This window comes from Leopardus geoffroyi, chromosome E3, assembly GCF_018350155.1.
Source record: "Leopardus geoffroyi isolate Oge1 chromosome E3, O.geoffroyi_Oge1_pat1.0, whole genome shotgun sequence".
NCBI classification, from domain to species: Eukaryota; Metazoa; Chordata; class Mammalia; order Carnivora; family Felidae; genus Leopardus; species Leopardus geoffroyi.
Window position 1 is genome coordinate 15,006,296 of NC_059340.1, and position 23,344 is coordinate 15,029,639.

At 49.9% G+C, this 23,344-nt stretch overlaps 1 protein-coding gene across 2 annotated transcripts in view; it reads right to left on the reverse strand.

Moving 5' to 3' along the window:
• The window catches only part of CALN1 (calneuron 1), a 539,412-nt gene extending 516,499 nt beyond the window's left edge, over positions 1–22,913 (reverse strand). Inside the window, exon 1 of one of the 2 annotated variants that reach the window (XM_045461918.1) lies at positions 22,686–22,913. The gene's annotated coding sequence lies outside the window, so the exon portion shown is untranslated. Of the gene's footprint in view, positions 1–11,476; positions 11,891–22,685 lie in introns of those variants that run through there. The other variant, XM_045461917.1, reaches the window with a different exon arrangement.
• Positions 22,914–23,344: the final 431 nt, after the last annotated feature.

Below are 23,344 nucleotides of genomic sequence, written 5' to 3' on the forward strand. Positions count from 1 at the left end.
TTACTTGAGGCCCCTCCTAGATGAACTGAACACTGACAGAGAACAGAGCAATCTTATTCTTTTTTGAACAGAGAGCACAGTTTTATGGTCATGAATTACTAGTGGCTGTTACAGACAAGTGGCTTTAATCTCTAATTGCTGTCAAAAAGAAAGGAGGTAGACCAGCTATCCTGAAACCCAACATCATCATTTTTCAGAAAACATTCTTCATCACTTAGCTGCCGTCGGGTCCAAAATATGTATGTACAGTTAGCTTGCTCTAGGACCTGGGTGTTCAATTTGTGCCCAGTTTATCTCAGAGGAAATTATGGCGTCCACAGTTAAACATAATTGGTGTTTACGGGGATGTCAATCACTGAGGTAGATGTTTACATTTTTTCTGGATCAAACTTTTTTCTGCCACAGTCAGAGTTTGGGAAGTTGTTAGACCCTTGGTCTGGACTCTAGATGGGACCCCAAATTCTCCTCGAGGAGTTTCCCAGCCCTGCTCAAGGGCAGGGTGATATTCAAAATTGGTAACAACCCATAGGGCGCAGACTCTGACCGATCAAAATGGATGCCAGTCAAATACCAACCAATCTGAAGAGATACCAGCTCAAAGGAACTGGTCCGCCAGGAACTGCATTCTGCCTAGCATTCTGTTCAGGAGGGTGTCCTGGTCACCTCCCCAGTCTCCATGAGACAGTCAGTGCCACCTCCAGCTCTACCAACTGTTAAAGCATATGGGGCTGGACCCAACCAGCAGCCCAGGGCAGCTGCCCTCCAAGTACTTGTCAAGGAGAATTACCTCAACCTTCACTGCTCAAGGCTCATGCTGTTGGGAGAACCACCACCCATCAAGTCAAGTCCCTCCCTTTTTCTAAACTGTAATTGTCAAGCTACTATTAGCAGTGGGAGACCTCTTTCTTCAAGTAAGTCTTACGAGGAACCCCAATGTGAAAAATGAAAGGAACAAAGCGGAGAGGGTGGGGTGTATAAACCCCAGTGCAACCCCCTCCTTTACCATCTCCCTTACACACACACACACACACACACACACACACACACCTTAAACACTGCACCAGCCTCCGACATTACACCACAGAATCACTCATCATAGAGAACAGCTTGAAGGAAAGGCAGCCTGTCAGAGGCTTAACTCTGATTAGGATTGAGTCAGACCTTCAGAGAGTGTTTGGGGTAGCTCTGTCTCCCTAGCCGTGCCCCCCACCTGGAGGAATGTTACAACAGTCCGCCCTATTAAGTTCCTTGCCATCTGGACTGGCGGTAAGGTGGGTCAGGATGCTGCTGGTCGCACTGCACTGTGGCCCGTTTTGGGGGACCTGTGGGGGAATATTTCTTTCTGCCTCCAGTAACACGAATAGCTGTGCCTCTCCTGAGCAGCTGGTTTGCTTTTCTCACATGGATGCTGGGTCTGCAACCAAAGACCGCTTCCCTCTCTGTGTTGGCTCAGAGAAAGCCCAGGGCTGCCCTGGAGTTCACCTCTAGCAAACGCAACAGGGTCTGATGTCATGGATTTTGCGTCCTAACCTCACTCCTGGCTCCAGCCTTGCTTCCTCGGTCTTGTTTTCCCGGGGTCTTATTTTCTCTGTCCATTTATTTGTTATTGAATTATGTCTTGCACTTGGACACGCGTCTTTGCAACCTGCCCTGCACCGCATCCTTTCTGGAACTAGGTGGAGAACACATAAATGGATCCTAAACGTGCACCGTGGCTCTCCTAAATTGGCCACTTTACGATCTCCTTTAGCAGGCACCAGTTCTCACACCGGCAATTTCACCGTCTTTTAAAACTAGGAAATCACTGCTCGGCCGAAGAGACAATGCTGATGAACTACCTAGATTCCTCTTTATTACAGACTCATGTGATCTTGCCATCTTGTGGGTGTGAGGCACCGCGGCACCAGTGTGCGGAGGGGAAGTGCGGAAGGAGTAAACCCATCGCTCACCCAAACCCAAATATTTGAATCCAAACATTTACTCCTCTCCCTACACCCCTCCATGGACTATGCTAAGGCTTTGATGGGGCAGAGGGCAGAAGAGGGAGGACTCAGGTTATGGGACAGTCTCAGCGGAGCTTGAGGGTCAATTTCTGCTCGTACAGTTTCGTTTGCCTCCAACTCGGCGACCAGAAGGGCGAAAAGCAATCTGAACCATCCAGTTGTCTTTCAGATTAGTCTCCCCACACCTCCACGCCGGGAAGGCAGCCTTAGCTCCCAGGGTCAGAGAAACGGGTGAACGGGTGTCTCAGCAAAAGCAGCACATGCACAGGAAAGCAGGAGCTGGACCACTGAGCGTCCTCCACGGTTCGTGTGATGCCAAACTCCGAGGCTTAGGTAGCAGCCTCGGGTAGCATTCATAGGGATGAAATAGAGACGACCTGGAGGAAAATCCCTCCCGGAAGGAATGTAAAACCAAAGAGCTCTCCCACACTGGCCCCACGCTTCTCAGTTCACCCGGGACCACACAGATGCAAGGCTGGGAGCCCCCCCCCCCCCCAAGATCAGGGACGGTGGCTGTGGTTCCTGACACTCCTGGGGGAAATCCACGGGGCACCAGTAGATGGATGAGCTCCTGCCACCCCCCCCCCACCCCCCGGGCAACGCCAGGATACAGTCGGCGCAAATGCAAGAAAACCCTCAGCCTTGGCATTTGGGAACCAGTCTGAGCTTTTCATTCTCGCTTTCGCTCAGGCAAAGGTGTTTCCCGCTTCAGACGGGCAGTCTCGCTGGTCTTGGGAAGGCAATCGGGGGCCGGGGCTAGAAAAACCGATGAGGAGGACGTCGGCCTCGGCGCAAAGGCACGTCTCAGGGGGTTGGAGCCCAGACCAGACAGCCACCTAGGACCTGATTCAAAATGCGCACTGGGAGCCAGGGGCCTCCGGCACCCCGGAGAATCTCTCTCACGACAGAGGGAGCCTCACCCTCCGACCCACAGAGGTGAGCCCAGGGGACACGCCGGCCTCCTCTTGAAAATGCTGGGGAGACCCCGACAGCCCCGGAAGCGGCTGGCTCCCCGGTGCCGGACCAAGCCGGGGACAGCCTGCGCTGAGCTGAGGACTGTTTGGCCCCTCCACCGGGTTCTCAGAAGGCAGAGAAAGAAGCATCCCTGCGGGGATGGCAGGAGGGAACGTGCTGGAAGCCCATCTGCAGCCGCTTTCCACGCTGGAACATTCGGTCCCAGGATTAGGGAGGGTGGGCACCAGGCCTTGCGGGGTGTAAACACTGGTGACACGCGGTGACGCGCGAGGCGCAATTGTCTACACCGCCCTCCGCCTGCCTGGGACTCCCCGAAGTGGACGGAGCGGCTTCCTTCCCGTGGGACCGTGACTTGCAGCCGCGGGGAAAGGCCGAGGCCGTGGGGAGAGGCCAGCCCTGCTCTCCGCGAAATCTGTGAATTTGCTGCCCCGCTGGGACTCTCTGGAGAATTCCAGGAGCCAACTCTCGGCCTCCCTTTGACAGAGTCACTTTTCATCTCTTTGGCTTCGGGCACAGGCAAAGGCGCACAGGCGAAAATCAGTTAATAACTATGCACATTTTATAATAAATTTTAACAATTTAAGAGTCTGGTACAGCTTTATTATAGTTTTTATTTCAACACACTAATTCAGTGCGTAATAACCTGCCAGAAACACAGAATTCACTTGACATATGCTCTGAGCGTCAAGATAATGGAATATGCTGAAGAAAAACCTTGGGTCACACCCAGCCAGGCAGCTCCTTCTCTCCTGGGGGATCTGGGGAGAGCAGCGGCTCTCAGAGTTGCTGAAATGGAATGGAATCTGGACGTCTCAGCCTGGGTCCCAGCCGGGCTTCCCTGCAAAGGGCGGCAGGGATCTCAGAGCTCAGACTGTGCTGTGTTTAACAGCCCAACTCTGCTGGGATTAGCCTCAGAGCACAGCCTGCCCCACTGCATTCCTTCCATCTTTAGTGGCTGGAAGGTGAATGCCTCATCTTCTGGGGCTGGTGGCTGAGAGAAACGAGATCAGCCCAGAGGAAAAGCTCCCAGGAGCCAGGTCCAGCCTTCCTCCTCCCCCTCTCCTTCTTCCTGCCTCCCCCACCAGCTCCCCTGCCCACAGTACCACCCTGGCATTGTTCTCAAAGCGTGGCCCCCAGATCAGCAGCCTCTGCAGCTCCTGGGAAGCTGTTAGAGGGGCAGATTCTCGGCCCCACCTCAGTCCTACTGACTCGGAAATTCTGGGGGTGGGGGTCCAGGGCGTCTGTGTCTTAACAAACCCTGCAGGTGATGTCGGTGCATGCTGATCACTCAAGTTTGAGAGATCAAGAGAGAGTTCTAGAAGGGCCTGTTGACGCCCTGATCAAGCAGAATGAGCAAGATCTGGGGTCAAGCTCTCCTGCTGCTGTCTCTATCTTGCCAAGGAGACTTCCGCCTCAGTTTCCTCACGTGAGGAATAAGGACACAGGCTGGACACTCACTAAGGCCCCCTGCAGTCCTGACATGGCAACAGATGGCTGAAATGAAGCCCAGCGGAGACCCCACGATGGCCTTCTCTTTAGGGAGAGACCAAGTGGACCACGTCTCAGAACCGCTCCCCCAACTCCCACAGGGTATGTGGTTGCCAAGGGCCATCTTGGCTTTACTTTTATTTTATTTTATTTTTAATGTTTACTTATTTTTGAGAGAGAGAGAAAGAAACTGAGCACGAATGGGGGAGGGGCAGAGAGAGAGAGGGAGATACAGAATCAGAAAGAAGCAGGCTCCAGGCTCTGAGCTGTCAGCACAGAGTCCGATGCGGGACTCAAACTCACAAACTGTGAGATCATGACCTGAGCTGGAGTTGGACACTTAACCAACTGAGCCACCCAGGTGCCCCAGGGCCATCTTGGCTTTAAAATGAAGGAGAACAATGCCGAGGTGAGGGGTCCTTCACCAGGAAAAGTCAAAGACAGGGAGACACCAAGCTAAGTTGAGCGTGTGTGAGCGCACACACCGTATGAGAATTTATCCAGGTCCCTGCTTCTGTCATTTCTCTTCTCTCCCCTTCATCTCTCTCCTCTGTCTCTTGGCGACCTATTTCTCCAAGAACATGACTAAGTCTCTCCCGTTCTGCTGGGGCATAAACAAAACCCTTCTTTAGGTGTTACAGCCTTCTCTGCCTGCCATCATCTCCCTCCATGCCATGACGATGAACTTTCTTGGAATAGCGGTCTCCTCTCAAACCATCACGTCAAAGCTCCACTTCCTTCCTTGACCTCCGTCAATCTGACTGCTGCCTCCATCGCTCCAGGGAACTGTGCTGACGGCCTCCTACTCTCCAAATCCATGGGCCATTCCCCAGCCCCTATGTTGCTTGATCTCTCTGGCATTTAACACCCTACTACCTCCTCTAGGATCTACCTTCTGACTGTCCCTTGTCAGGCTTCAGATGATACTAAATAACTGCCAACCTTTGCCCTTTTGTATCCTTAGCTTACTCTCTTGCATTTCACTGCATGAGTACATATTTGTAAATGCTATCCAAAATATGTCGTGGAAATAGACAAGGCATGGTCTACCTAATTTTTTCAGTGGCCCTTAAGTGAAACTCCAGAAGAAAATATTCTTTGAGAATGAAAGGCCAGAAAACTTCTGTTTTCCTTGAGCTTATCATCTCATAAACCTCGAAACTCAAAAAGCAAATCTCAAAACGTCTGAAATGGGCAAATCGATACTGTCAGTTCTGATAGAGCACTGGCTAGAAATGATGACAATTTATATACCATATAATTATGATATGAGAACTTCTTGGATATATATACCATACTTCAGTAAATTTTTTAAGGACTTCCCATTTTCCCTTTTCTCACTGGGAAATTATGATCAGATTAGTGGCTCAATGACATTCTTTTTTTTTTATTTTTATTAAAAAAATGATTTTTAATGTTTACTTATCTTTGAGAGAGAGAGAAGAGAGAGAGAGAGAGAGAGACAGAGTGCGAGCAGCAGAGGGGCAGAGAGAGAGGGAGACAGAATCCCAAGCAGGCTCCACGCCATCAGCACGGAGCCCAGTGCGGTGCTTGAACTCACACACTGTGAGATCATGACCTGAGCTGAAACCAAGAGTCGGACGCTTAACCGACTGAGCCACCTAGATGCCCGAGATCTTGCTTTTCTATTCTAAATTGTATTTTCCTTGGTACAAAATTTGTATCCTTAGTTTATGATTATATGTTTTAGATTTCACAATATGTACACATCCAAAATGCTTTATGGAAGTAGATGAAGTAGAAATAAATGGCCTTTCAAGTAGGATAAAGGCTATTTTTTGTCTCTAAATCCTTCATGCCTGGCATATGGTAGTTGTTCGATTAATGTTGGGAGAAAGAAAAGTTTATCTGTAAAAAAACAGAGAGAGAAAAATCAGGTAAAACTGAGTGGAGGACGTAGGGGTCAAGAAGAAGTTTCCTTTTATTTTTAACTTTGGGGGGGGGCAGAGACAGAGGAGAGACAGAGAGAGAGAGAGGGAGAGGGAGAGAGAATCTTAAGCAGGCTCCATGTTCAGCATGGAGCCCAACATGGGGCTCGATCCCATGACCCCAAGATCATAATCTGAGCCAAAATCAAGAGTTAGACACTTAACCGACTGAGCCACCCAGGCACCCCAAGAAGGGTTCTTTTTAAGAGGCAAGAGCTCTAAGCAGATCTCCAAGGGGGTGGAAAGAAGACAGGAGAAAAGGATCTGTTGACAATGAGGAGGGTGATCTATGAATCTTGCTCCCAGAAGAGGAGAGGAGATAGAATGTAGGAAGGGGTGAATTGTCTTAAACCAAAGAGAAACCTCTTCTTCAATCTCCTTGATTGGTTTTTCCTCCTCTCTTCAACCTGTAAATAGTTGTAATGCCTCAAAATTCAGTTCTCTTCATCATAGTCTGTCTCCTGATGATTTCATCTGATATAGCTTGAAATACCATCTGTCCTCCGATGGCTCCCAAGACTGTCTCCAGCCTGGATCTCTGCTGTGAACTCAGGACTGCCCACTCAACATCTCTGCTGGGATGCTCACCAGACGCCTCAAAGTTAACAGGAGAAACACCGAACCCCTGATCTTCTCCCAAACCTCCTCCACCCACAGCCATCCCCATGGGAGGCCAACGAAGCTTGAGTCATCCTTGACTCATCTCTCTCTCACACAACTATCCAATCCATCAGCAAATCCCATTGCCTCCATCCTAAAAAAGGGAGAGAAAGTCCAGAATCCTAGCACTTTTCACACCTCCACTGTTACCCCTTGTCCAGCCACCAGCCCCTCTCACAAGGATTTTGGATTCGCCTCCTCGCTAGTCTTTTTGCTTCCACTCTAGCCCACCTACAAACTTTTCACAGCATGGTAGTTAGAAGGTTCATTTTTAGATGTCTCCCCTCTGCTCAGAGCCCAGGGCTAACTTCCGTCTTACTCAGAGTAAAAGCCAAAGTTCTTATGATGCCTCTGAGAGTCTATATTCCAGGGCCACCTTCTCCCTCCCTCCTGTGTAGGGTTGCGCACATGCAGGCCCCATCACTGTCCCTGCACCCTACCCTCCTCTGCTTTCTTTCTCCTCCTAACATGCTATTTACAATTTACAGTTCACTTTTCTGTTCTCACTGTTTGGCTTCCCCACTGGATGAAAGTTCTACAAGGAAGGTTCTACAAAGTTTCTGTCCGGTTTGTTCACTGCTGTAGCCTCAGAGCCTAGAACACAGCTTGGGATATGATCGGTGTTGGTTAAGATTTGTTGAATTCAATTTTCCCAAGTTATTCTCTTGCTTAAAACCCCTCAGTGACTCTTCATCTCCTTCGGAATAAAGTCTCCTCCTTTGTAGGCACCCAAGGCCCTTTGGGATCTGCCCACCTGCCCACCTCTCCAGCCTCCTCTCTCACATGGTCCTCCAGAACACAGCCCAGTAGAATTAGCCGCCACTCCTTATGGCGACTTGTCCACCACTGGTCTCCTTTCCCAAGAAAAGCTCTTCCAAAGCCACCTCTTTGGGAACTCATTTTGGGAGTCAATCGAATTAGGGTAGGCCCCACCCCTAGGCCCCCACAGTGCCCTGGGCTCTTGCCTCTCCTGGCCTCTACCAGTCTGCACTGACACCCTTTGCTTACTAGTCTATCCCCATGCTCGAGAGCAGAGGTGCCTCACTCTCAGGTTGGTATCTCCGGCCCCTAGCCAAGGAGATGCTCTGTTAGGTGGTGGTGGTGGTGGTGGGTGGGATTGGTTATTATTATCGCTGTTACCTTTGATAAATATTTATTCAATCAATTACTCTCCTCAGTAGTACTAAATGTCCATATGCAGCTCAACTTACTAATTAATTGGCTGATACATAGACTGGCTTGTTCTACTAACCAGAGAAACATGATAAGTGCCTCTTTCCACCGAGAGCTGTTTTCCCTTTTTAGAACCTCTTCTTCTTCAAAGCATGAAGAAGAGGGAGTAGCACATAATGAGGGAGGGCAGAAGTCACCTTGACTTCTTAGCAATCAGAATGGCTTCAAGGACACCCCTGGAGTCCACAGGCACCTGATATGATCCTAGCGCAGGAGACATTTTTTTATTACAATTCAAATTTCCATACAAAAGGATATATTTTAGTCTAAATTTATTGCAGTCACAGGGCTCTTTGATCTGTCTGGCTTAGTTACATTCCTTAAGTAGACTTGAGTGAGAAGTGATTTTGCTTAGTCATTAAAAATCACCTATGGTGAAGGTTAAGTGTCCACACACCATCGTGTATTCATTCAACGAACCTTTATGCAGTTTTAGCGCCACTGGGAGCTGTGTAGTGACACAGAAGAGGTCACCCCTGCCCTCGGAGAAGGCATGGCCCAGCATTTAGCAAAGGAGTGACTGGAATTATTTAAGTAGTTTTATCCTTCCCGTGAAGCTTTGCTTAATTGGAGGCAGATGCCTTCACAGGAAGACAAGAGGAAAGATTTCTTCTTCTTTTTTTTTTAAAGTTTATTTGTTTTGAGAGAGAGAGTGAGCGAACGGGGAAGTGGCAGGGAAAAGAGAGAATTCCAAGTAAGCTCTGCACTGCCAGTACGGAGCCCGACACGGGGCTCAAACCCACGAACCATGGGATCATGACCTGAGCCAGAACCAATAGTTGGAAGCTTAAATGACTGAGCCACCCAGGTGCCCCAAGGAAAGATTTCTTTTGTACCCGCTGTGTACACAGAGTTCTGTCACCTTATTCCATTGAATCCTGACAGCTCTACCATTTCACAGATTGAAGAAACTGAGGCCCGGTGAGATTAAATAGCGGGCCCGGGCAACATGTGAGTAAGTGGTGGCTCTGAGATCCCAGTGAAGGTCTGCCAACAAACGCCACGCCCTTTCCATTCCACCACCCTGTTGATGCGAACGCCCGCTCAGGCCATTCCAAGAACATCCATGGACCACAAAATGTACAGAGTTGCCATGTCTAAACGAACTCCATTGGGATCCTTTTACAGCTTTTTGAAAGCCAACAGTCATCCAGTAAATTCAAACACACACACACACACACACACACACACACACACACACACCATTAAGTTGAAAAGAAAAATTGACACAAAGGAACAGTCTACTTATCTACGTATTTACCCGTCCAAGGACCTGGTTGGTGGCGTCTATCCCAGGCCTCTCCCTGCCCTGGGAGGGCTTTGGGGGAGCCCGGGTTCTTTTGGCTTCCTCTAGAAAGTGGCAGAGAAGAAGGGCGTCAACTCTAGCAATCATGCCGAGAGAGGCAGAGAGCCCGTGGCGTGAGGCCCCAAGGGTACAGAGGGACCACAGCAAGAAGAGGTACCTATGGCTATATGAGGAGCTCCCAGGCGGACACTCCATCTGTGGGCTCAGGGGAGCAGCCCTGCCTCCGTGGCCACAGTCTTACATCCCAGCTGCAGTGACCCTCAGTGAAGCCATCCGTGGACCAGCCGAAAGCAGAGCCCGGAAGTGGCCACCCAGCCTGCAATGCCACTTCTCTTCACCCTGCACGGTGCCTCCAGCACCCTACATCCACGGCGGGTTTTCGTTTGCTGGAAACATCTCTCCCTGGACGCCTCCCGCGGAATCCTCAAATTATTACACACATCCACTGCCGGGCCCAGTGATTCGGAGTTCCATCCAGTGCTTCATTTGTAGGCTTTGAATAGTCTCTCTTAACCAGAGCGTTTCTGCCACGGCTGAGAGTTTTATTATTCTGAAAATAGGAATCACTTTGCACCCACGGTGTCTGGGAGGCAGATATCCTGCCTTCCCCAGCATTCACCCAGAGAAAGTTCCCATCCTTTGCTGGGGGGCGGGAGAGGGTTTAGCTACACACTCCATAACCAGTGTTCATGTGAACGACTGAGGATTCTGCAGGCAATAACTTTGGGGGAAAATCCCCACTCCCATGAGCTGTGTTTTGGCTCAGATCCCTCCCAAGACTTGAGAAGTGGTGTTAATCATCCAGAGTGTTTTAAAGCTCCTGGAAAAATCAGTAAAAGCTCTTTTCCTCTCCTCAACTACTTTCCCCGGGTGGGGGTGAGCATGAGCCCTTGGAAGCCCCCTCTCAGCACACAGGCACCCGTGCTCTGGGCTCCTAGGGACTGTAACTCAGGACGGTAAAAATGGCTCCCTCTGCCAGGGCCTGGCTCTCAGGGACATCTGTGAAGTCGTGTCAAGCTGACTGAAAGGAAACCTCTCCTTCGGGTATGACTCAAGAAGAGCATTTCACCCAGAAGGAAGATGTGGGGGCGAAAACAAATCAATGAAGGATTTGCAGATAGATGTTCTTTGGGCCCGAGTACAATTTACAAAATGCAATGTAAAAGAAGATAAATCTCCTCCCCCTCTCTGCCAGCCGAGAGCAGATTCCTGAATAAAAACAACTCTTTGCAACAGAACCTTAGGCTCAGCTAGAAGTGAGTTTCCTCAAAAGGCACAGGGAAGGGGTTACAAATTCCTGAAATCCCACAAGCATTTTAATCCAGCAGCGTTAAAGTAGGGGAGGGGAGACCCGAGGACAGGGACCAGCGCCGTCTTCCTGCCGGGACAATTTACGGAAAAAAAGTTGGATGGAATGAGTTTTTCAATAACACCGGGCAAGAGCCGCACAGCCATCTTCAGGCCAACCGGATGGCAGGTCATTGATTTAAGAAGCAAGTCAAGCCAGGGTTATTGCCCTTTTAATGATGCCCTGAGGGAAGGGACCCAGCAAGGAGGAAAGGTTCTGCAGGAACCCAGGCTTGTAGAAACACGTTTCCTAGCTCCTGCGAACCACTTGGGCAGCTGGGTGAAGCCAGGACCAAAACAAACACGTTGGGAGCCACCTCCAGACCCCTCAACCCCTCCCCTTCCTCCGAACCCCATGAAAACTTGATTGGTCTCAACTAAACACAAGCTGGGAGACTGGAGGGGAGGCAGAGGGGAAGAGGGAGAGACAGGGGGCCAGGCAGTGTCCATGCAGTCAGTGGTATCATTGATTTAGAGCCACACAAGCCCCAGAGTGCCATCGACAAGGATCATACCTCCTGCTGATCTCGGGGGAAATTCTCCAAGATCCATGGCTGGGAGTTTAGGAGAATCTCTAAGCCATCAGGAAGGAGCGGAGCACTGCAGCTCCTCAGAATGATGGACCAGGGCGAGCTTTAATTAACAGGGTCTGATGCCTCTTCTTTTTTGGTAACTGAGCAGATTTAAAGGGCTAGAGTCCCAATTTGGAGGGTGCCGGTGTGGCTCTTCCTGCTGCCGTTGCGGCTGCTCCGGCTGCTGGCACAGCTTCCCGCAGACCTCTCGCTCCAGCTCGGACTCGCGGCTCTGAAGGTGGGAAAGTGCAGCTAGTGACGTGGGGGGTCCCGGGCCGCGTGGTTTGGATCAGAACCGCAGGGCCGTGGACCTAGGCGCTGCCCACCCCTGGGAGAGCCCGGGTCTTCCGTGCTGTCTCCCAGGCCAGGAGGGAAGGTTGGGCTCTTTGGGTGCAGGTGGCCTCGGGGGCGTCCTCTCCAGACGTGGAGCTGGATGGACGGTGCCTGGGGAAAGCAGGAAGCGTGGGCTCTGCTTTGCACTCCTCTCCTGAGAGCACTGCTGAGTGGCAGCCATCCTGTAAACTGCACGCCTGCCCGTGCACACGCCTGCCCATGCACACACACACGCCTGCCCACGCACACACACGCCTGCCCACGCACACACACGCCTGCCCCATGCACACACATGCCTGCCTGGATACACATATATGCCTGCCCGTATAAACACACTTGCCTCCCCATGCACACACACACGCCTGCCCAGGCACGCGCACGTGTCTGCCCAGGCACACACACACAGCTGTCCGGACACACGCACATGTCCCCCCTGCAGACATCCAGATGCAAAGCCACATGGACCGCAGCCAGCCAGACGTCTTACCCATACACCTGTGTTTTACAGGTAGATCGCCAAGAGAAGTAGTCGTGACACAGAGCATGGCCAGGAGGGGAGGTAGAGGGAAGACGGTGCAGGGAGGAGGGGAAAAGCTATGTGGGAGTTGCCCACCTCTCTGGCTGCCTTTCCTAGAGCAGGGCTCGTGTCTGGGATAGTTTCAGTTCAAGACCATCACCTCCAGGGAACCCCTCCCGCCACAACACCTTTCTACTTGCTCCCGCTAGTCTATCTGGGAAGCCTTGTCTTGGGCAAGACCCCAGGGTCTCATCCTCATACTAGTTCACCATATGCTTGGCATCCAGACAACGGAGTTGACTTTTCTGGGATGCTTCTTTAGCCAGTACGGTAGTACCTTACGTGATACCTTAATACCGCTTTCTCCTGGTAAATACACAAAATAAATCCGGCCAGGTGGGGCTCACCGGACGCAGCGTTCCGCCTTGGAGTGAGTGCCAGGGGGTGTTCCAGAGGGAGCCGGGCTTTGGGATGGGGGGGGGGGTGGACCTCAGACCCTTCCGGCTCTGCCAGGAGCACACGTTCGACCCCTTCCCCTCTTGAGCCTGGATTTTCTCATTTGTAAAATGTCACTAAGCCAGCGATGCTCTTAACAGAGAGGGGAAGCAAGGAGGGGGACGCAGGCACTTTTAGAAAACGCGTTCCATTAACACCAAGCTTGACCAAATCTTGGCTGACGGGGACAGCACGCTGCAGAGGGCATGCGCTAAAAAATCTTGAGAAACACTGTGCAGAATCATCTCCAAGGGCCTCAGCGTCAAGGAGGGATGGAGTGGGTTGGATACACTCTCCCTGATCACAGACTCTGCTCTGAGAGATAGAGCCTGCACGCAGCCAGCTCAGACGAGCAAAGGTCAGAAAGAGGTGGTACTTTCTATTCCAACTGAGCCTGAGGGAAAAATCACTTAACAGTACAGTCTCCACAAAAATCTCTCTCTGTGCCCACTTCACCCTTGCCCGGCACTCTCTTCCCACCCCGAGATGCCCAGAGCCAAAGAATCTGCTATCACCCATTTAGACATCAGTCCCATGTAACCTCTGGTCTTCAGTCTTCCTGGAAAACTCGCATATGGCATCTTCTCTTGCCTTTAAAGAAAGCAGGCAAGGCGAATGGTCAGATCAGGGCTGGGGGTGGAGGTGGGAGATGTGTGCCTGGAACCAAGCCCGGAGCCCCATGGCACCTCACGAGCGTCTCCAAGCAGGTCGAGAGAGTCTGGCACAGCAGAGAGACGTCCAAGAAGAACGCTTGACAAGGACGTGTCGGAATGGGGAATGGGGAATCGCAAATTCTGTTCTTTCCAGCCAGCCCCTCAAACCCTTGGGGTCTCTTTCCTGGTTTTCAGGAATAAAATCAAGCCCCACGTTTTTTAGACTGACAACAAAGAGAATGTTCACACGGGGGAGGAACAGTGGCCTCGACACCCCTTTGCTTGGGGTTTTCTTGGAGTACTTGCCCCACGTTATCACAGCCACCCCCATGATGGCCTCACGGGACTCTATGCCCTGAATGCCACGGTTCAAATGTTTCCTCAACTCTCTCCACAGCCCCTCAGAACAAAAAGCTGTATGGGTGCCTCGGTGGCTCAGCGGGTTAAGTGTCCGACTTCAGCTCAGGTCATGACCTCATGGTTTGTGAGTTTGAGCCCCTCCTGACAGCTCAGAGCCTGGAGCCTGCTTTGCATTCTGTGTCTCCCTCTCTCTCTGCCCCTCCCCTGCTCACATTCTCTCTCTCTCTCTCTCTCTCTCTCAAAAATAAATAAACGTTAAAAAATTTTTTTTTCAATTTAAGAACAAAGAGCTATGAACCCAGAGATTTCATGGGAAGCCAGGTCCCCTGGAAGAGGCAACAGCCTCATTCAGCTTTGCGGGGCGGGGAGGGGCTCCCGGCTGAGTAGGAGAGGACATGTCACCTGCAGCATCCGCCACCAGGAAGTGCCCTCCAGAGAACCCTGACCTCTCAAAGCCCACACTGAAGCGAGTATGACCCAGAGAGGAGCAGGAGCCCCCTCCCCTCCTGTCTAAGCTCTGCCATTGGCATCCCTTTGGCCCAAAGATGGCCTGCCTCTTCTCCACTGATTGACAGATGGGAATGTCCACACTCTTCATGCCCATCTGCAGGAGCTTAACTTTATCAGACTTCTGCAAGATAAGCTTATCAGCATACAACCCAGGAGGCCCAATCTCTGTCTGAGGTAGGAGTGATTTTGTGGCATCTCGAAATTGGCCCGTCCACAAATCTGCCTTTGTGAATACGGCTGTTCCCTGTGGCCACTCAGCCTTGGCCACCCACAGACACTCTGTGGCTGCTGGGGCTAATTTCTCCAGACCACTCTTCGCAGGCAACCCCGGCCCACTGGCTTTCTGGTTGGTTCAGCCAAAGAAGGACTCTAGGAGGATGGGGAGGCCAGAGAGGAGAAAACCACAGAGAGATGACTCCTGTCCCCAGGTGACCTCTGGTATGGCTAAGACCAGCCTCGATACCCCCTGCAACATGCAGTGCCAGCCTTGCCCACGTCACAGAGGCACCAGTAGCCAGCTGAGCTATGACCCTCAAGGATCAGACTGCCAGCCGTGCCACACTCCACCCCCACCCTGGATCCCCTTGGTCACGGCAGTTCTGCTGGGTTAACCCCTCCCTCTGGGGTCTGAGCACCAGTCCCTCTGGGCCCTTCCTAGCCCAAGAGAGACCATCTCTTCTCTTTTGCTCCCCCAGCTCCCGGGATGGTAGCTGTTCTTGCAATTACTAATTCTTGGGGTCATTTCAGCTTTCCAATTCCTGTGTAACTAGTCCTGTGTATTGAACGCCATCTGTTTGAGACATCTAGTGTGGTTTTGTTTTCCTGGCTGGACAAGAATTTTCCTCAGAGATCCCAAATTTGAGTGTTCCAATAGTCGTGATCAAGTCATAATCTGAACACCCTGGCACTTATCATGCATTTGAGAATATAAATGTTAACATTTTCAGATTAAAAGAAATGACAAGACACAGCAAAGTGTCAAGATCTCTCTGCAGGTTGGAGCCCGTTGGCATATCTTGCTATTACATATTTGTCATTTATTACACCAAATTTTTACGTATCAAAAAGAAAAAAAATATCCCTCGTCTAATTTTAGATCTACTGAATTCAAAACAAAAGAATCTCAAGGCCAACTTAGGAAGTCAACGGCAAGAAAATGGAATTGAACGCCAGCCCAGCAGGGAAGGACTGGGTAACTCCACACGTTCTATTCTGTTTATTATTTAGCTGTGTTGGGTGTGTTAGGTAAACAGTTATACGTTTCACTGATATTCCGGAACTTGGACAGTGTGGGCTATCAGGGTATTGGAAGATCTTACTTCATCTCTCATTTCATTCTTTTGGGGGGTCTGTGGTCTGAGAGCAACCCTACTGAGAACAAAAGGCCCCCGGACAGAGCTCGGACAAGGTGTCCTAGTCCAGGAAGTCCAAGGGAGGATCTGGCGCCTTCTCCTCCACACCGAACGCATAATGATGAGAGCTGAGAGCAAATTTTGCTCTGATATCTGCCCCGACGCAGAAAGAGAGGAGTGGCAGGAAGAAGTGGCCCCCCAAGGGGCTGGCAAGGCTGCTTTAAGCAATGTCCTGTCCAGGTGGGCTGTTTGCAAAAAGACAGGAAGAGTAATAGAGTGACCATGTGTGGCATGAACTTTCTGAGCACAGGGACCAGAGCTGTTCACTAATGCAGTTTCCGGTCTCAGACCAGTGATTACTGAGTCCTCCTCCTCTGGGAAGGCTGTTGTAGAGAGGGGAAGGCAAAAAAGCAAAATCACAGAGAGCAGAATTACCCCCTCTTCTACAGGGGACAGGGCTAAGAATGTGGGGAGAGGGAGCAAATCGCCTTTGCATTCCCTCACGTCACCTCTACCTCTTTCTGCTGTTCCAGGACCCACATCAAGTCCGATCCAGTGGGTGCCACCCTACAGATGTGGCCCTTCACAGACCTCCCCCTCCTCAATCCCACTGACACCGGCTTCGCTGAAGCCATTTGGTCTCTCCTCTGGTCTCCTACAAGAAACGTCTAAATGATTCCCCCTACCTCCATCTATCCGTAAATAGTGCCCAGTGTCCTGCCAGGCACCAGAGACAAAGCCCAGCCCCTGAGGAGCTCAGGAGATTGCAGAAGAACAAATACCAAACAATTGCAAAGGAGAATGAGGGCAAATAACAATAAATGCATAGTGCTGCTGCCAGTTCTCGTCATGGGACTGGCTTACTCTGGGGAATTGAGGAAGGCTCCTGAGGCTGGCGGTGAAGCCAGGACCTGGAAACTAAGTAGTTGCTGATGACGTGATGGGGGAGAGATTGTTTCCAACAGAACAGGCTCTAGGGCACCAGGCCCCAGGCGAGGCCAGGGAATGGAAGAAAGCCAGCTTGGCATTGCTCAAGAGGAGAGATGGTTCATGGTCAGAGGCAGAGGTAAGCAGGGGGCACTTGCGAGGCTTGGGGCTTCATGGTCAAGGACAGAGGAAGCTCCTACAGGGCTAAGCTGGATTGTGTCATAGTGAGGAAAGCCCCTTTTAAAAGATCTTTCATCCATATGAGATATCTAAGGAATCTGTTGTATAATCTAAGCAATGAAGGAAAATTGAACAAGGGTATACAATTGGAGTACAATGGAATCAATCTTTCTAAAACATAAAACATTTATTACCCACGGTGTTTGGGATAAAATCAAACCCCTTAATCTACCTAAAATGTCCTTTGTAAGCTTCTAGCATCAAGGTACCTTTTGTTACCTCTCCTTCCAGGAGCCCTCCTAATTTTCATCAGCTACAGCCACATGAGACCACTTGCAACTCCCATAAGAGGCTATCCTTACACAACTCTGGGCCTTAGCACATGCCGTTCCTCCAGCCTTGAATATCCTTCCTTGGTGCTTTAGTGAACTCCTACTCATCTGCCAAGACCCTACTCAGATGTCACATTCTCTGGGAGACTTTCTACAAGGACCACCTTTCCCCCTACAACTTCCTTCCCCCACTCAAGCAGAGAAGGTACCTACTTCCGCTGTAGCAATCATCATACTGCGTGGCCATTTTTCCTCCTACGTGATTGTCTTCCCCTCTACAAGGGTAACAACTTCCTGTACTTAGTGCCCGGTACAGGCTGATCCCACAACAAACTCTGGTTCAAATGAACTGGAGGATCTACTTCCACACTGACAAGCTAAGTGAGCTTAACTCCCTGGTGAAAAAATGCAAAATTTGTAAAAGTCACACCTGTGAAGTTCTAATAAAATGTCAACAATCTGTAGCCACTCATGGCCTATTACCAAGGGAAGGTCTGCTCAGTAAGTAAATAGCTGTCTTACTTGTTAGAATAATACACAAGTAATGATTTCTTAATTTTTTTAATTTTTCTCACATTAGTCAAACTGTCTAGACTTGTCTCACTGAGGCCCTCCCCACAGAATTAGGCCACACAACCCAAATGCAAGGACAGTAGGCCTCTTGGAGGCAATCGCTTCTCTAGTCTTGCTCACGAATTGCTAAATCATAGGAAAGGACTTTTTTGAAGAAAAGGTATTAATTTCCATGAATATGGAATATGGGTGCACAAGATTCAGAGCCACCAGCTTACAAAACCACCAAAGTCACTGCACCGACTTACAGGTAAAAACACATTCACCTCATTCTGTGGGTGGCAAAGTGGAGATGAAAATCCCCGCACCCACTGCCCCATGGGACTTTTGGGAACAGATGGGATCAATTACACAAATGTAAGATGTTGGTTGAGGTCTCCCTTGGGTACCAGATGCAACTTCTTGATCAGTTCTTGTGCCCTGTCCTCTGACATATCATGGGTCAGCCTCCACAGCCATGTTTACCTGGCAGGTGTGCATTTGGCACAGGTGTTGTTCTATGCCCTCTCCTCCTTGATGGCTGGGCACAGAGCTCTGCCTTCCGGAATCCTCCATGAATCTGGGTTTCACTCCATGGCCCTGAAGTTCAAGGGTTCACAGGACTTGCAAATAGCAGAAACAGATAGAACAAACAGGTGCTCCCTGATTCATTCTCTCCAACCATCCTGGATTCCTCTCTCTCCAGTTCTTGCCTTCCTCCTTCCTTCTCTCTCTCCCACTTCCTAAACCGAGAGGGCAGCACCCTTGTGCCACAGAATACTTTATGAGAGGGCAGTTCAAAGCATGAACTGGACTGAAGGATAAAAGTGTCGTTAGTGAAATCTGTTCCCAAGGCCTGGGGAGCTCTGGGCCATCGGAAACCCCTCTAAGTCCTGACACAGAGGTACAGCCTGGGCAGACGTTGGGTTCCCATGCTCACTGGCTAATGCAGCAGCCTGGGGAAGCAGGGGAGCATCCCTGGGTGAATTTCCTGGAGGTAATGAGAGGCTCACAAACAGCTTGATGGATAGCCTTGCTCCATCCACCTGACCTTGGGTACCAGCACAGCTGGCCGTGCCATCTGAGCCTCTCAGAGTACAGCAGCCCCAGCAGGGTGCTCTGGATAATGCATATTGTGAGTGGCAGTGTCATTTCCTTAAATCACATTGCTGTCACTTGGCAAGGCCATCTACTGACACTCAAAGGCCCAACTTCCTCTCCTTATCTCATAGCCGGAGGAGATGCCAAACTCAACAATAAAACCATTGGCTTCTAAGAAAACAAATCCATCAGACAAGCCTATATATACAGACACAAGCTGAGGCTAGAAGAAGCAAAGCAGAGTGATGTCCACAGTCCCAGTGTCCCAGTTCCAAACACAGAAAACCCACTGTGGAGAGAGGGCTACAGTCAAGCAGTAGAGTCTGGGCAAAGGGCAGCCCTCTCAGGCGTATATAAACAGCCACCAACCAGCCCTGCAATCATGGTCCTTTCTGGCCAAGAGATGGGAGTCATGCAAGGAGGCTTGGGTGGGAAATGAAATGGGAGCTGCCCAAAGCATCCACTCCCTTCCTCTAACTAAAAGACCCCCATGTGGTTCACTCCAGCTGGGCCATTTACAGTCCATTATGAGGTTGGACTGGATTTATGTTTTCCCTGGCCAGAGTCCTTGTTAATTTCCATGCAACATCTACACAATCAATACATGCTCATCATTGAAAGCACAGAGAAGTAGTCTCCCCAAATGGCGTCATCCAAGGGTCACTGCCATTAAAGTTTATTTCCATTCATTGCCAACAAAAGCCTGGCAAAAGCTTCCTTCCCCAGCACCTGCTTCTTTATACACTAAGGTGGCAGGGCTCTGAGTCTCTCCCAAAGGACCCAGCTGGGGCAGATGCTGGGCCACAGGGGCTCAATTTGGACAGGCTGTCCTTGGAATCTGAGACTGGAACCCATCATTTCCTTCTCAGGTTACAGAACTAGCACATTTTAAAAGATAAATACCATCATGGAGCCAGCCACCACCTCTCCCAGGGACTTAGAAAACTCCAAAAATCCAAGAAAGCCCAGAGGGGAGGGAGGAAGATCACCACAAGCCTAAAAGAAAAACATGGAGGGATCTGGGATGGCAGAATTGGAACTGGTTGGGAATGGGATAGATCTCATCTCTGACTGAGTCCCTACCTAGCAAACTTCCCCCCAGCTCCCACAGCCCCTGCATAGCTTGTGCAGAAGGGGTAAACATTCATATGGTCTCCCTCCCACTCTGGGAGTGGGGGGGGACACTGGAAGTGTGAATAACCCAAAGTGCAGAAAACCCGTGATGTGAGGCTCTGTTGGGTCTTTGTATAGCCATAAATGGATAGATTATCTTTTTATTTTGTCCTGTATGCAGTTGGATTCAGGGACACGGCTAAAAGCCAGGGCAAAGTAGGACTAGTATTACTTTGCAAAATAAGAAAACCTGTTCCTATTTGGTATATTATCATCCCCCAGTCCACCTTTCCTAATATGAAAAGGAGGAGGAGGAGGAGGAGGAGGAGGAGGAGGAGGAGGAGGAGGAAGAAGGAGAGAGTGAAGGAGAAGGTGGGTGGAATTCCTTCCTTGAATTCATATTGCAATGGTGGCAAAGTAGCAACAGTAGGCATATCCACCCCAAGGGCATCCCATTACTAGCCCATTCACTCATGCTAATCCCTCATATTCCTGGCTTCTTCCTCTTGCCCTCTGTTCCATATGGCCAACCCCTGCAGCTAAACCTTTCTTAGCATTCCTAAACCCATCTGAGATTATTCATTGAACAAGCCCACTCAAGACTCTCTGATTGAAGCTGCCCCAAGTAATTGTGTAGCCTGAACAACTTCAGCTTTGGGAAGTACACCAGTCAAGTAAAATTAGAGCAATATCCCCAGATCCCTTCTTCAGCCATCGGAAGAACAGTCACTGATAGTTTGGCTTATGAATCCCCTTGGATTCCTAAATTTTAGTCCTTGAGATAGATGCCATCACACAGCAAAGGCTATCACATAGCTAAAGACAGAAACCACCAATGTCTTACATCCCAAACTGGGACCCATAACTGAGAATCTCCTGGACAGAAATTATGGTGATACCACATATGTCAACCCCTGACTTGACTTTTTGAGGCTTTCTGAGACGCCCTAGTCCCTCTTGATGTCTCCACATCTGCCCAGAGTCCCAGAGGAACATCCACAGGTACTCTCGGTCCAGTTAATGCTTCAGACTCCTGGCTACCAAACCCAAATATCCTGGACAAAGCACGGAAGGGTATCTCAGATGCCATTCTCTGGCCTTCCTAGAGCTTGAGAAAGAGGAGAGAATTCAAGGAGTCAGGGTGTCGATGGACATGCTCCTGGATAACTTTTATTTGTTCTTTATGGCTAAAATCAGACATCACCTCATCCAATAAGTCTTCTGTCATACACAAGGTTAGACTCCCATTCTCTGTGCCCTCAAAGCATCATGTACATCTCACCTAGGTTTACTACATGACATTGTAAGTTCCCAGAGACCTCTCTGCTCCCAAAGACACACTAGACTACATGCTTCTGAGCCTAGGGAATGTGTCTTACTGGTCCCTCTGGAAGGCTGTAGCAGTGACCTCCTGCATTTGCTAGTGGCCTAGACACGCCTAACCCCAAACTTGAGTTTTAAGACCTGGCTTGTGCCTATTTGTACCAAGATTAACATTTTTCTGCTCACCCACACCCCTAATTGCTGTAGCTAGGGGAAATGAGAAGTGGGAATTGAAAACAGTTCTCCAAGGCCAAACCAATAGAAGAGGGTTTTGTAATGTCACAGTCAAGGTCGGGAAAGAGACAGACACTCTTCCAGCATAATAAAGTCCAAAAATTATGCTAGCAGTAAGACATGAATCTTGTATGTAGATCATTGAAGTCTGTAGGCAGGAGATTAACACTTGCAGTATAAGTGATTTGTTGTTTAAAGTCGTTTGGGATGATCATAGAGTAAAAGAAAAAAAAAAGTTTCCCACCCAGAAAAGGGTCCCCTCCCTTCTCTTCTCTGACTCCAAGTCTCCCTCTCTTTCTGAGCAGCAGTAAAATGAATGGGGACTTTAACACAATGAGGAGCTGGGATACCTCAACCAAGGGAATAGTCCTAGCCTGGGAAAGAAAGAAAACAACATGAAGCAGAATGAGTATAAAAAACAGGTCCAAGTGGGAGATCTGGTCAACCAAGAGGACCTCCGTGTAGGTGCCAACCCCCCAAAGGTCTGGGGAGGAAGGACCCATGCTCAGTACGATGCAGGAGCTTGAGCTAATTAGTTTGAAGCGACAATGCCCACCCCCTCAACCCATTACCATCCCAATGTTGTGAAGTTTACATTCTATCACAAGGACCTGGATTGAAGAACACACTGAACTTTCCTCGAGGTCATGTGTGTGTTGTACATGTGTGTGCACATGCAAACATGACATTGCCTGGTGAAGTAAGAGAAGGGATTAGCCCTCCTTCCCCTGGTCAACAGGAGACACCTACGGTACTTATAGGGCCATTGACATTGGAGGTAAGAGGACACCTGGAGGAGAGTATCCAGCCACAAGGGAGTCCACAGTCTAGTGTGGAAGGGAACTGAGAGGTCATTTTAGGCATTTACAATATAGTATAGAAAGTGCTACAGAGAAGTGCCAGGATGTTTGAGGACACGGAGAAAGGGCACTTAGGGCTTAGGAAAGCTTTCTGGAGAAGGTGATGTCTATGTTGAGCTCTGAAGATCAAGTAGAAGTTAACCAGAAGCATGTCCCTAAAATACCCCAATCCCATGCTTGGAGAACAGCTGCAAGCCCTCCTGTGGGTCTAAAATAAGGAGACCAGTGTGGAGTCACACACATCTCAGATGTGTGAGAGCCTGCTTATTCCCCTTGTGGGTCCCCAGGGCTCATAGACCCTCTCACTTACCTATGTTCCTGGAGACGGTTCCAAATCTTTCCCCTGGAGCTGCCAAAGTGGTCCCGATGCTGTTAGCTGGGCTAAGGAGATGCATTTGCAGTGTCCACACGGCCAGGGAGCCCCACCCCAGAGCCAGCCCTGGCCTGGCCCCTCGGAGCCCACTGAAGTCGTGCCAGACACTGGCTAGGCTGCCTGCTCAGACTGCAAGAGGGAGAAGTGTGCTGTGAGCATCCTGGAGCCCGGCCAGGCCTCTCTGGCGAGGCAGGCAGGTGGAGGAGGAGCTGGAGAGAGCCTTGTAAAAACTCCAGAGGATCAGATTAACTCCCGAGGAGCCATAGAACCAGCGGGCTAACCGCCGCCTCTAGGTCCACTGCAGAACCCCACCCAGGAGGGTGGAGGTACATGTCCTTCACCATAGTCCTCTGGATACACACCTAATTAGCTTCACCTTCCTGCTTAAATTTGAGTTGGAGCCCTATCCAGCAGCACACCCTGGGTAGAGTCCTCTGCTATGGAACTGACTATTATTTGTCTTTAAGCTTTTTTTTAAACATAATTTTTATTGAGGTGAAATTCACATAACATAAAACTAATCATTTTAAAGTGAACAGTTCAGTGGCATTTAATACATCCACAATATTGTGCAATCACCACCTCTATATAGTTGC